Genomic DNA, 11,195 nt, shown 5'->3' on the forward strand with positions numbered 1-11,195 from the left:
ATTCTATCTATTTCTCAGTGCTGATCACAATAAGTGTACTCTTGGTCACCCATCACCTATTTCACCCATTCTCCCACCCATCTCCCCTTTGACAACCACGAGTTTGTTCTCTGTTGCATTCAAGAGTCTGGTTTTTTTGTTCGTCTCTTTTGTTTCTCTGTTCATTTGTTTTGTTTCTTATATTACACACATGAGTGAAATCATAGGATATTTGTCTTTCTCTGACTTATTTCACTTAGCATTATACTCTCATGGATACTGTATCCACTTAAACCAGAAGAGACCTCTATAAAAAAGGAGCAGTTGGAAAACAATGAAGAGTTCATGGAGATTAAAAATACAATCACCAGGGGCACCTAGCTGGCTCAGTCAGTGGAGCATGCGACTGTGGATCTTGGTGTTGTGAGTTCAAGTCCCACATGGGGTATAGAGAGTACTTAAAAAAAAAGAAATACAATTAAAAAAAAAAAAACAACCACCAAAGTAAAACATAAATCTAAAGAATGCAAGAAAAAGGCAAGAAACATATAGCAAAAGACCAAACAGAGAAAAGACAAGGGAAAAAATTGTCAAGAGAGATAGAGTATCTAGAAGAAACTGTATCTAATAAGAGTTCCAGAAATAGAGAACAGAGGAAAAAAATCATAAAAGTAATAGAAAAATAATAATCCCCTAGAGTTGGTATAAGATGTAAAACTTCAGACTAAAAGGGCTTATTAAGTACACAATAGGGTGAATTTAAAAAAGAAAAAAAGATTCATACTTGGACACATTCTGGAATTTTACAACACCATGGATAAAGAGAACACGCTAAAAGCTTTTGGGACAGGATTGGGAAAACAGTTTATTACAGAAAAATAAAATACAGGGATCCTACTGTCACATAAGATGCAAGAAAGCAATGGGGTAGAGTGGAGCAGTGATGGGAGATGCCTGATGTTCTGGTTGGAGAAGTGGCTAGTGGTGCGATGGAGCAGGCCAGGGACCACTTTCTCCTGCGATGGACTATAGAACCGCACATGCCAGAGGAGAACAGAAGTAGCATTAAAGACCACCTTTGTTGGGGCACCTGGGTGGCGCAGTCGGTTAAGCGTCCGCCTTCAGCCAGGTCACGATCTCGCGGTCCGTGAGTTCGAGCCCCGCGTCAGGCTCTGGGCTGATGGCTCGGAGCCTGGAGCCTGTTTCCGATTCTGTGTCTCCCTCTCTCTCTGCCCCTCCCCCGTTCATGCTCTGTCTCTCTCTGCCCCAAAAATAAATAAACGTTGAAAAAAAAATTAAAAAAAAAAAAAAGACTGCTTTTGTTTTACCATAGTCTTAACCATGTATGAAGACTCACATATTCAGAAGGTGGGCAAATGTACTTTTCTTCTGCTGTTGAAACTAGGAAACTTGTCTTTGATCAAAGTTACAAATCTCTCTGTCTCTCCCTCCTTTCCTTTTTTTAAAGTAGGTTTCATTCCCAACACAGGGCTTGAAATCACAACCCTGATTGTAAGACTTGAGCTGAGATCAAGAGCCGGATGCTTAACTGAATGAGCTACCCAGGTGCCCCACAAATATCTCTCTTAATGTTTTAAAATGTCTCTGTCTTGAAAAACCAGCTCTTGCTTTACATTTTATTATTTGTTTCTATTCTTCTCTGTTTTTTTTTCTCCCTTATTAGTTTTTACTCTCATCTGTATTAGTTCTGCCCGTTTTGTTGGGACTTATTTTGTTGTTCTTTTTCTGGCTTCTTGAGTTGAAATCTTGGCCACCTGTTATCAGTCTTTCTGGGGTAATAATTATATAATTATTTCCATGGATTTTCCTCTGAAATTTTATCCTATAGGTTTCTTACATGGCATTCTACTTTTTGTTAATATATAAATTAAAAAACATGGCCACGGAAATAAAAATTCAACCTGCAGATTTAGGGAGTGTACAGTTTGACAAGTATAAGTCTCTCTGCTCTCTTTCTTCCAGCCCATAACCAATAGTTCTGGGCCTGGGAGTTAGTCACTTTGGACCACTTCTGGTTTGGGTCCTTCTCATGGAACTATCTAGGACTCTAACTAATATGCTATGTCTCTATTATTTGGTTTATCAACAATCAGGAGTACTCTTGACTGCCCTCAATGAAAGATACGGAGTGTAGACCATTTAACACTCCTCAGCTTCCCCCACCCTTTCATGCAATTTTGATCATTTTGTAAGTTACTAAAGACCTTACGAAAATATACTTAAAACTCTTTTTTCTTCATCCATAAACTATTTAATAAAACTTGATTCTATATGGGTAAGATGAAGAAATTAGTGTCCCTACTTTAGAGGACTTTAGGCACAAATTCTTTCAAATCTGCAAGGAAATGGAAGGAAAGAAAGGCAAAGAAAAAAAGAAAGAAAAAGAAAGAAAGAAAGAAAGAAAGAAAGAAAGAAAGAAAGAAAAAAGAAAGAAAGAAAAAAAGAAAGAAAGAAAGAAAAAAAGAAAGAAAGAAAGAAGAGCTTCCAATTTTAGCTCAATTCTTATACCAGAACCTGGCAAAGAAAAAAGAAAATCAGACCATGGTTCTTAAGCTGGAGTCTCTAGACCCTGGAATATTCCTGATGGATCTTCAAGAAGGTCCATCAGTGTTTGAAACCGAATGGATAATTGTGTGTATATGTCACACAAATGCACACATATATATGGTTCTGAAGAAAGGGTAAAGGTTTTCATCAGATTTTCAAACATGTCCATGACTTACAAAAAGAACCATGAACAATTTCACCAATGAGAATAAGTACATTATAAATAAACTATTAATGAAATGAATCCAGTTATGTATCAAAAACCATTACATCAGGGGAGCCTGGGTGGCTCAGTCGGTTAAGAGTTCAACTTTCTCAAGTCATGATCTCGCTGTCCCCAGGCTCAAGCCCCACATTAGGCTCTGTGCTGACAGCTCAGAGACTGAAGCCTGTTTCAGATTCTGTGTCTCCATCTCTCTCTACCTCTCACCCACTCACACTGTCTCTGTCTCTCTCTCTCCTCTCTCAAAAATAAACATTTTTTTAATTTAAAAAAAAAACCATTACACCATGACCTAAAACATTTCACATGGAATTTGAGATGGTCAGCACAGAGAAATCTACTTATTTTAACATTGCTAATCTCTACATAGTGGGAATAAAATTTTATTTTCCTATACTTGCTTTTCTACATTTTCTAATTTTGCTACATGAATATGCACTGTCTCTATGATAATAAAAGCATATAAAGTAAATCTTGTAGCACATTTTAAAAACTATTATAAAGAAAATTTTTAAAAAGCAATCTACACATATAATTTCTATTAATAAAGGAAAAAATCCATAAGTACATGTTTATGGAGAGCAAAAAGATATTTCATGAATTTTAACAGACATTCCTAAGAGTTATAGAAACCAGAAAAAGAAGAACTCTTGCTTAATGTAATAAAACACAGCCCTAAACATCATATTTTTGTTTAAAAAATTAAATGTTAAAAGACATTGCCATTAATATTAGGAAGAACACAAAGGTCCTCTATTGCTGATTTTATCCAGTGTTATTACAGAGTTTCAAGCTAAGGTAATAAATATAGGGCAGAAAAGATACAGTAAGTTAAACCATATGAAAGTGTCATTTCTATAGGACAAAATGGCAAAATATTGACAATTTCATATGGTTCAACATAAGACATACTTGTCTTTTTTTTTTTAATTTGTTTAATGTTTATTTGTTTTTGAGAGAGAGAGAGAGACACCATGGACAGCATGGACAGGGAGGGGCAGACAGAAGGAGACAGAATCGGAGGCAGGCTCCAGTCTCTGAGGCACAGAGCCTGATGTGGGGCTGGAACCCACAAGTCATGAGATCGTGACCTGAGCTAAAGTTGAATGCTCAACTGACTGAGCCACCCAGGCGCCCCAACTAAGACATATTTGAAAGGAATTTTAACATTTAACATTGTTTGCAGATGATTTAAGGTTAAACTAGAAAATCCATGGGAATAATGAAAATAGTTACAACAAATATGAGAGGTCAATAAAGAAGCCAGCTAAAAGATAATAGCTTTTCTAGATTCCCAGTAGTAATCATATAGAAGATTTTAAAAGTTTTTTTTAACATAGGAGTGCCTGGCTGGCTCAGTCGGTGGAGCATGCAACTCTTCATCTCACAGTTGTCAGTTCAAGCCCCACGTTGGGCATAGAGATTATCTAAATAAAAAACAAATGTTTTTAAATATAAAAAATATAGGGACACCTGGGTGGCTCAGTTGGTTAAGCCTCTGACTCTTTTTTTTTTTATTAATGTTTACTTATTTTTGAGAGAGAGAAAGGGCAAGTGGGGTAGAGGCAGAGAGAGAGAGAGAGAGAGAGAGAGAGAGAGAGAGAGTGGGAGACAGAATCCAAAGCAGACTTCCAAGCTCTGAGCTGTCAGCAAAGAGCCCGATGCGGGGCTCAAACTCATGAACCTTGAGATCATGACCTGAGCCAAAGTCAGGTGCTTAACCGACTGAGCCATCCAGGTGCCCCAAGCCTCTGACTCTTGATTTCAGCTCAGGTCATGATCTCACAGTTCATGGGCTTGAGCCCTGAGTCGGGCTCTGTGCTAACAGCGAGAAGCCTATTGGGATATTTTCTCTCTCTCTCTCTCTCTCTCTCTCTCTCTCTCTCTCTCTCTCCCTCCCCTGTTCACACTCTGTCTCTTTCAAAAATAAACACTAAAAAAAATCTTTAAAACATAAAAGTAAAAGATGTTATAAATAATATATAAAATAAATGTTTAATATAAATATGTATAGAATCTAATAGCCTAGGAATAGATTTAAGAATTTTGCTATATTTATGTTAATTAACTCTAAAACTTCTTTTTAATTTTAAAAAATGTTTATTTATTTTTGAGAGACAAAGCACAATCAGGGGAGGGGCAGAGAGAGAGGGAGACAAAGAATCTAAAGCAGGTTCCAGGCTCTGAACTGTCAGCACAGAGCCTGATGCAGGGCTCACACTTAGGAGCTGTGAGATCATTACTGAGCCGAAGTCAGACACTTAACTGACTGAGCCGCCTAGGTAGTCCCAAGGACTTAATATTTTAAATTTTCCATTTGGTAAAACATTAAGAAAAAAAAATGAAAAAATATATACCATTTGGTAATTTCTTTACAAAGATACTAAATAACAAAAATTAAATGGAGACAAAATAAAAGAGACTTAATTACTATAAAAGAAAACAGGAAGGAAGAGTAAAGATAATGAAATCAATAAAACAAATAGAAGATGGTAGACTTAAACCCATTTATGTCAATAAGCTCATTATAAGTAAGTGGATGTCAGTTTTTCAGAAAAGACTATGTTGTTCATTAGAAATACATTTAAACATAAAGACACAGATAACTTGAAAGTATAAGGGTGAAAAAAAGACATAGCATGAAAACATTAATCAAAAGAAAGCTGGCATGGGGGCACCTGGGTGGCGCAGTCGGTTAAGCGTCCGACTTCGGCTCAGGTCATGATCTCACGGTCCGTGAGTTCGAGCCCCGCGTCAGGCTCTGTGCCGACAGCTCAGAGCCTGGAGCCTGTTTCAGATTCTGTGTCTCCCTCTCTCTCTCCCCCTCCCCTGTTCACGCTCTGTCTCTCTCTGTCTCAAAAATAAATAAACGTTAAAAAAAATTAAAAAAAAAAAAAAAAAAAAAAAGAAAGCTGGCATGACATATTTATAAGACAAAATGTACTTTCAGGCAAGAAGTGTTGCTAGAAATAAGAAAGAACATTTCATAATAATCAAAGCACTGGTTCAATAGGAAAACCTGACAATCTTAAGTCTGTATGGACATAATAACATAGCTTTAGCATATATGAACCAAAAATTAGGGCTCCTGGCTGGCTCAGTCAGTGGAGCATGTGACTCTTGATCTCAGGGTTGTAGGTACGAGCCCCACATTGGTCATAGATATTCCTTACATATAAAATATTTAAAAATATACATGAGGGGCACCTGAGTGGCTCAGTAGGCTGAGCATCTGACTCTTGATTTTAGCTCAGGTTATGATCTCATGGCTTATGAGATGGAGCATCGTGTTTGTGCTGACAGCCTGCTTGGGATTCTCTATCTCCTCTCTCTCTTCCCCAACCCCCCACTCACACCCACCCTCTTTCTCTTTTATTTTTTATTTATTTATTTTTTTTTTTTTTTAATTTTTTTTTTTTCAACGTTTATTTATTTTTGGGATAGAGAGAGACAGAGCATGAACGGGAGAGGGGCAGAGAGAGAGGGAGACACAGAATCGGAAACAGGCTCCAGGCTCTGGGCCATCAGCCCAGAGCCCGACGCGGGGCTCGAACTCACGGACCGCGAGATCGTGACCTGGCTGAAGTCGGACGCTTAACCGACTGCGCCACCCAGGCGCCCCCTCTTTCTCTTTTAAAATAAATATAAGAAAATATGTATATATGAAACAAAAATTAAGTAAACTAAAAAGAGAAATAGATGAAATCACAATCATAATTGGTTTTTTTAATGTTCATTTTTGAGAGTGTGTGTGCACACACACGTGCTAGTGGGGGAGGGGCACAGACAGAGGGAGACAGAGGATCTAAAGCAGGCTCTGTGCTGATAGCAGAGAATCCCATGTTCAAGCCCCAGGGGCTCGAACTCATGAACCATGAGATCTTGACCTGAGATCTTGACCTAAGGTGAACTTGGGACACTCAATCAACTGAGCCACCCAGGTGTCCCCATAATTAGGGATTTTAACACACATTTCCTAGTAACCAAAATCAAAAAGACCAAATCGTCAATGAAAATATATTTAAACAACACTGTTAAGCAACTTGACCTAATTGAAACTCAGAGAACACTGTGCCGGATAATTGCAGAATACACATTCTTTTCAAGAGCACACCAAAATAGACCATATGCTGGGTTATAAAGCAAAACTCAACAAATTTCAAAGGACTGAAATTATACAGAGTATATTTTCCAACTAGTAGAAATCGACACAGAAATATAAGGAGAAAATCCCAAAATGTGTTAAAATTAAGGAACACACTTCTAAATGACCTGTGGCCAAAGAAGAAATCACAAAGGAAATTAGAGAATATTTTGAACTGGGGTGCCTGGGTGGTTCATTCAGTTAAGCATCTCTTTTTTTTTTTTTTAATGCTTATTTTTGAGAAAGACACACACACACACACACACACACACACACACACACACACACACAGAGTGCAAGCAGGGGAGGAGCAGAGAGAGAGACACACACACAGAATCAGAAGCAGGCTGCAGGCTCTGAGCTGTCAGCACAGAGCCTGACATAGGGCTTAAACTCGCAAACCATGAGATCATCGCCTAAGCCAAAGTCAGGACGTTTAACCGACTGAGCCACCCAGGAGCCCCAAGCTTCAGACTCTTGATCTCAGCTCAGGTCTTGATCTCAGGATTGCGAGTTCAAACTTTGCATTGGGCTCGATGCTAGGTGTGGAGCCTACTTAAATAAAAAAAAATTTTTTTTGAACTGAAGAATAATGCAAATAAAACACACCAAAAGCTATGGGATGTAGCTAAAGCAGTGCTTAGAAGGAAATTTATGGCCTCTAATGAATACATTTTAAAAAAAAAGAGGAATGGCTGAAAAGCAGTACTCTAGGGGCACCTGGCTGGCTCAGTCCAAAGAGCATGTGACTCTTGATCTCAGGGTAGTGAGTTCAAGCCCCACATTGGGTGTAGAGCTTACTTGAAGAAAAATAAAAATAAATTAAAATCAATAAGCTTTCATTTTATAAAACTTGAAAAAGCACAAATTAAACTTAAATAAAGTAGAAGGAAAGGAAACAGTAAAGAGAGCACAGTAATCAATGAAATAGAAAGTATACATACTATAGAGAAATTATCATAGCTAAAAATTCATTTTTAATGGAATAATAAGATCTATAATCTCCTAGCAAACATAAGCAATAAAAGAGGGGCGCCTGGCTGGCTCAGTTAGTGGAGTATGCAACCCTTGATCCCACAGTTGTGAGTTTGAACCCCACATTGGGTGTATAAATTATTTTAAAATAAAATCTTTTTAAAAAGTCAATAAAAGAGAGAGAAAACACAAAAAATCAGTATTAGGAGTTTCAAAATGTCATGTTACTACACATTCTACAGATACTAAGAGAACACAGTGAACTTTATGGCAATAAATTTGACAATGTACACAAATTCTTCAAAAAATACAATTTACCAAAACTGATACAAAAAGAAGTAAAATGCTAATACTTTGATATATGCTAAAGAAATGGAATTTATAGTTAAAATTCCATAAAAAATAAACCAGGCCCAGGTGACTTTCAAGATAAATTGTACCACATATTTAAAAAAAAATTTTTTTTAAACGTTTTTTTGTTGGTTTTTTTTTGTTTTTTTATTTTATTTTTGGGACAGAGAGAGACAGAGCATGAACGGGGGAGGGGCAGAGAGAGAGGGAGACACAGAATCGGAAACAGGCTCCAGGCTTCGAGCCATCAGCCCAGAGCCCGACGCGGGGCTCGAACTCACGGACCGCGAGATCGTGACCCGGCTGAAGTCGGACGCTTAACCGACTGCGCCACCCAGGCGCCCCTAAAAAAAAATTTTTTTAACATTGTATTTATTTTTGAGACAGAGAGAGACAGAGCATGAACGGGGGAGGGGCAGAGAGAGATGGAGACACAGAATCGGAAGCAGGCTCCAGGCTCTGAGCCATCAGCCCAGAGCCTGACGCGGGGCTCGAACTCATAGACCGCAAGATCGTGACCTGAGCCGAAGTCGGACGCTCAACCGACTGAGCCACCCAGGCGCCCCTGTACCACATATTTAAGAAGAAATAATGATAATTTCTCTCAAACCCTTTCAGAGATTAGACAAAAGGTAACACCAGCTTACTTATCTTATGACGCTAACATAAATCCGATGCCAAAACCAAAATCTTTCCTGCATATAAATGCAAAAATTCTAAATAAAACACTAGCAAATTGAATACAGAGATTGTTTAAAAATGCAGTAACCAAGTATGTTCATCCCAGGGGAGCAAGGTTGATTTAACATTCTAAAATAATTAATATAATTCACCACATTAACAGAAAAAGAGAAAAACCATATAATTATCTCATTAGATACAGAAAATTCATTGATAAAATAAACATGCACTCAGGAAAAACTTCTCAGCAAATTGAGAATATATGTGAAATTTATTAATCTGACAAAAGCTATCTACAAAAATACCAAAAAACTACATCTAACATATTTATGGTAAAATATTGACTATTTTCTCTCTGAGGTGCCAATGCAATTCTGCACAAGAAAATATGTTTGTTTGGATTTTTTTAACATGTGAGACCAGAACTACGAGGATTAAAAAAAAAAAACTCACAAAGTTAACTCTTTCCTTAGACCATATACAAAAATTAAAAATGGCTCATAAGTATAAATGTGTCAAAATTAAATATACCAGGGGCACCTAGGTGGCTCCCTTGGTTAAGCATCTAACTCTTGATTTCAGCAGGGGTCATGATCTCACAGGTTCATGAGTTAGAGCCCCACATCGGCCCCACGCTGAGAGTGTGAAGCATGCTTGGGGTTCTCTCTCCCTCTCTCTCTGCTCCTCCTCCTCCCCTCTTTCAAAATAAATAAACTTAAAAAATTTTAATTAAAAATGCCAAACTGGGGGCACCTGGGTGGCGCAGTCGGTTAAGCGTCCGACTTCAGCCAGGTCACGATCTCCCGGTCCGGGAGTTCGAGCCCCGCGTCAGGCTCTGGGCTGATGGCTCGGAGCCTGGAGCCTGTTTCCGATTCTGTGTCTCCCTCTCTCTCTGCCCCTCCCCCGTTCATGCTCTGTCTCTCTCTGTCCCAAAAATAAATAAAAAACGTTGAAAAAATAAATAAATAAAAATGCCAAACTGTCAAATTACAATATTCAAACTTTTAGAAGAAAACATAGGAGAGTACACCCGCGGTCCTGCGCATCTGTCTCTTGCTTCAACAGTGTTTGGACGGAACAGACCCAGGGACGCCCCTTCTACCGGCCTCCGACCACCTTCCAACTTTTGTTTCCATTTGCAACCTTCGGGGCCATCTTCTTGCCTACCCTCTGCCTCCCGAGCCAGCCAACGCCTGATTTTGAACTTAGCTCCTCGTTACCGATCAACCTAGTTCCCAGATTCGTCAGAATTACTCCACCGAGGTGGAGGCAGCCGTCAACCTCCGGGTCGACATGTATCTGCAGGCCTCCTACACCTACCTCTCCTTGGCCTTCTAATTCGACAGTGACCACGTGGTCTGGAAGGCCTGGACCACTTCTCCAGCGAGGTGTCTGAGGAGAAGCGGGAGGGCCCTGAGCGTCTCTTGAAGACTCAAAACCAGCTCGGCGGCCGCGCCCTCTTCCGGGAAATGCAGACACTGTCCCAAGATGAGTGGGGTAAAACCCTGGACGCCATGGAAGCCGCCCTGCTTCTGGAGAAGAAGCTGAAGCAGGCCCTTTTGGATCTGCATGCCCTGGGTTCTGCCCGCGCAGACCCCCATCTCTGTGACTTCCTGGAGAATCACTTTCCAGATGAGGAAGCGAAACTCATCAAGAAGATGGGCGACCACCTGACTAATCTCCGCGGGCTGTGCGGCCCCCACGCTGGGCTGGGCGAGTATCTCTTCCAAAGGTTCACCCTCAAGCACGACTAGAAGTCTCTGGAGCCCAGCAGCTTTTGAGAGGGTCCTTCTGGCATCCCCCAGGTGCCAGGGCTTGTGCCTGAGTCTCTCCTTGCAGCCACTAGGCTGCTTTTTAACCACCTGAAGCCCTCGCCCAAGCCGTGGACCAAATGAAAACAATAAAGCTTTTTAGCAGCAAAGAAAAAAAGGGGGGGGGGGGGAGAAAACGTAGAACTTCTGACCTTGGGGTAGACAAAGTTTTTTTTGTTTTTTGTTGTTGTTGTTTTTAAGTGAACTCTACCCTCCATGTGGGGCTCAAACTCATAACCCTGAGATCAAAAATCATAGACTCTACCAAATAAACCAGCCAGGCACCCCAAAGATTTCCTATATAAGATGCAAAAGACAATAACCATAAAAGAAGAATAAAAACATAATTGGACTTAATTGAAATTAAAAACTTTTGTTTATTAGAAATACCAGTGAGTAAAGAGGCAAGTTACAAACTACAATAATTATCTATCCATCCATCTGACAAAGGGGTTATAATCAG

General features: G+C 39.5%; 1 pseudogene; it reads left to right on the forward strand.

Annotated features, from left to right (window-relative positions):
- The first annotated feature begins 2,541 nt into the window (after positions 1 to 2,541).
- Positions 2,542 to 10,850, forward strand: LOC112855793 (ferritin light chain pseudogene; annotated as a pseudogene).
- Positions 10,851 to 11,195: the final 345 nt, after the last annotated feature.

This window comes from Puma concolor, chromosome B3 (assembly GCF_028749965.1).
Source record: "Puma concolor isolate L17-30 chromosome B3, mPumCon1.1.hap2, whole genome shotgun sequence".
NCBI classification, from domain to species: domain Eukaryota; kingdom Metazoa; phylum Chordata; class Mammalia; order Carnivora; family Felidae; genus Puma; species Puma concolor.